The sequence below is a fragment of the Hippopotamus amphibius genome, chromosome 4 (assembly GCF_030028045.1).
Source record: "Hippopotamus amphibius kiboko isolate mHipAmp2 chromosome 4, mHipAmp2.hap2, whole genome shotgun sequence".
Taxonomy (NCBI): Eukaryota; Metazoa; Chordata; class Mammalia; order Artiodactyla; family Hippopotamidae; genus Hippopotamus; species Hippopotamus amphibius.
The window spans coordinates 116,158,226-116,162,123 of record NC_080189.1 but is presented as its reverse complement, the minus strand read 5'-3'; positions in this window follow the sequence as shown (position 1 = coordinate 116,162,123).

Sequence of the window (3,898 nt, the reverse complement as noted above, 5' to 3'; positions counted from 1 at the left end):
AAAGAGGGACTTCCCTGGTGGTCCAGTGGTTAGGACTCAGTGCTTTCACTGCAGGGGCCTGGGTTCGATCCCTGATTAGGGAACTAGGATCTTGCAAGCTGTGAGGCTCAGCCAAAAAAAAGTAAAAGAACTAATATCTAAAGAGACTGATCCACCAAGTGCAAGGTGTGATTGTGGATTGAATCCTGAGTTAGGGAAAATTTTGCTCTAAGAGACGTTATTGAGATCACTGACAAAATTTTAATATGAACTGTATATTTAGTAGCATAAGTTTCTTGATTTTGATAGTCGTCCTGTGATTGTGTTAGAGCCTGTCCTTCTTCTTGGAAAATGCATGTTTAAGTATTTGAAAGTAAAGGAGCATGATGTTTACATATTATTCTCAGATGGTTCAAAATAGGGAATTCCCTGGTGGTCCAGTGGTTAGGACTCCACGCTTTCACTGCCACAGCCGCGTGGTGCAGCCAAAAAACAAAAAGTTCAAAATATGCTTATGTGTGTGTGTTGTGCATGAGAATGAGAGAGGGAGACAATGAATGTAAAGTGTTCATAATGGTGAATCTCAGTGAAGCATATACAAGAGTTCTTTGTACTTTTTTTTGCAAATTTTCTGTACATTTGAAATTTTATCAAAACAAAAAGTTAAAAAACAACCTTTACAGAGGACCTACAATATGCCAGACATTGTTCTAAGCATTGAGATTATAGCTGTTAACAACAGAAAAATTCTTGCCTTCATGGAGTTTCCATCCGAGAAGGGGGAAACAGAATAAATAAGTAAATTATATTGCATACTGGATGAATGGTGATAAGTGAAAATAAGCAGAGTAGAAGGATAAGAAATTCCAGAGGGAGGTATTTGCAATTTTAAGTAGGTGGTGGGTTAGATGTCTCCTTTTGTGCCACTTCAGATCTCTTGTGTGTGATCTCTGACCAGCCTGATGCAGGTGCAGCCTGGTAGCACCACCTGCATCTTGTCTCCCATCATAGGGCTGCTCTATTGATGACAAGGTGTGGGACACACCTCTCAGTGCCTATGGCTGTGCATGCACGACCCAGAAGTACAGGGCACTACATGTCCCCAGTGGAGACTTCCTTTATGGTCTAGTGGTTGCGACTTGGTGCTTCCATTTCAGGGGGCACAGGTTTGATCCCTGGTGGGGAAACTAAGATCCCTTATGATGCATGGTATGGAAAGAAAAAGTAGGATCTGTATAAACAATAATTCTAAACAAACAAACAACCAAAAAAAAAAAAAAAAAAAACAATGTGAGAGAGAGAGAGAGAGAGAGAATTTGCTCCTAGAGTGAGTCTTGGACCAGTGTGGGACAGGAGCTGATAGATATGTGCTTCCTCCTTTTTCCTCCACCCCCGATGGGTGCAGAAGTCCTGAGGAACATTTAGGAAGGCATCTCAGTTGGTTCTATAGGACCAAGTGACAAGTCACAAACTTCATAATACGATCTTGCATCCTTGTGTTGGCTCTCCTGTCTGCCCTACTTTGCCTCCCTCCTCCCTTCCTCTTCTGATCTCTGGGGTCACAATTCCCAACAAAGTATGCATGCAAAAGCATCTTCCTCAGATTCTGTTTACTGGGGGAACCTAAGCTATGATAATGGGCAAGGAAGGGCCCCCTGCTGAGAAAATATCTTTTTTAATGGAAATTTATTGAGCATTTAAAAAAGTTCAATGAGATAGGTTTTATTATTATCATCTCTCATTTCATTGCTGAGGAAACTGAGGCTTGGGGAGATGATGTAACTTGTCCAGAATCCTACAGCATAAGCAGCAGCAGAACCCAGTTAGTCTGTCTCCTGGCTCACGCTCTGAGCCCTTGCATTCTGCCCCCGCTTTTTGTTATTGTTGTATACTTTTTTATTTTATTTATTTTATTTTTTTTAAGCTCTTTATTGGAATGTAATTGCTTTACACTGTTGTGCCAGTTTTTGAGGTACACCAAAGTGAGTCTGCTTTACTTATACATATATCCCCATATCCCCTCCCTCCTGTGACTCCCTCCTACCATCCCTATCCCAGAACTCTAAGTCATCATCCATCATCGAGTTGATCTCCCTGTGTTGTGCAGCAACTTCCCACTAGCTATTTTACATTTGGTAGAGTATATGTCAATTCTGCCCCTTCTTTTAAGAATAATGTCATTTTGAAAGTTCCAGTGTCTATCAGCTAAGTCAACAGAAACCTAAGAAAGAGTGTTTGTCAGTGCAGGGTTCCTAGGGTTAAGGGGAAATTAAGCATGAGGGCCGGGGTGCTAGTGATAGTAATAATCTCACTGTGATTAGTCAGGATAGGCTAGACTTGGCTGCACTAACAAAGAACTCCAAGATTTCAGTGGTTAAAACCAAGACTTAGTTCTTGCTCATGCTACACTCCTACTGCTGGACAACTGGGGATTCTACTCTGCATTCTTTTGTAATCCAGGCTGATGGGGCAGCCAGCATCTGGAGCACTGCTTTGCTGGTTGTTGTGGCAGAGGGAACACGTGTTCTGGAGGGTCTCTCACAGAAGTTACATATGGAACGTTCTGTTCACAACTCATCAGCCAGAATGACCCCACTCAACCTGGGGGGGCCAGGAAGCAGTCCTCCCGTATGTCCGGAAGGCGGAAAGCCAGAAATATTTCTTGAGCATCACTAATGACTGCCACCCCACTCTCAAACCCCATGGGGAAATGAAACTCAGGTGCAGAGGCAAGTTCTCCACTGTCAGCCTCTTGTCTTCACTAGGGGCATCTTCTCTCAGAGATGAGGGAGACAGAAATCCCTTACATTTGTGTTTTTAAAAAATGTATATTTAAAAATTTGTATTCCAAGTATCTTGCTGAAAATGCCTTTTCAGATTATTTTTACTATTATTAATTTTTTTGAGGAAGGTTAGTAAAGACTCTAGGTTAAATACACAAGCTTCACTACTGCTGAAACAAGTGATTCTTTTTAACCTCAACTTAGTTACGTCTTATTAATAGCTTTATTTGTATATGCCCTATTTACCAAAGACACCCACGGTTTGTACCCAAATAAGTATACGGTGTAGAAGGGTTATCACTGGCCATTATCTATAACATCAACTGCCATTTTAAGTCTGTCTAGCAGAGCAAATTTTGTTAGATTTTGGTCCATTGATGTAATGAAAATGAAAGGAGGGTTCCTGTATTGACGTGCTTCTTGGTCCCAGATTTAGCAGCATTGGAAAAGGTGTATCTTAACGTTTTCTTTTGTCAAGAAGAGTGTATTTGTTATTCTTTGAGAAATGGCTTGATGCTGGTATCACACATATGTCTGTCATTAACCATTCTTTGAGCTGCATCTTCTCAGCTTCTTGAGAATAATGCCATGTCAGAATCTTTTTAAAAATAATTAATTTATTTATTGGCTGCATTAGGTCTTCGTTGCTGCATGTGGGCTTTCTCTAGTTGCTACGAGCGGGGGCTACTCTTCATTGCTATACTCGGGCTTCTCATTGCGGTGGCTTCTCTTGTTGTGGAGCACAGGCTCTAGGTGAGCGGGCTTCAGTAGTTGTGGCTCGTGGGCTCTAGAGCACAAGCTCAGTAGTTGTGGTGCACAGGCTTAGTTGCTCTGTGGCATGTGGGATCCTCCTGGACCAGGGCTCAAACCCGTGTCCCCTGCATCAGCAGGGGGATTTTTAACCACTGTGCCCCCAGGGAAATCCATGCCAAGATTCTTTATGGAAGAAAGATGCTGTAGATTATAGCCATGGCTCCTCCTTATTGACATAGCCTCCACTTCATCCTAGAAGGAAATGAAATTGCACTTACACAGTTTGTTCTGTTCAAAGCACTCTTCTTCTGTACTTTGCTCCTTGATACTTTATTTTTGTTGCCATTCCTCCTTTTATTTGGAAATGTTTCATAGTTTATCTT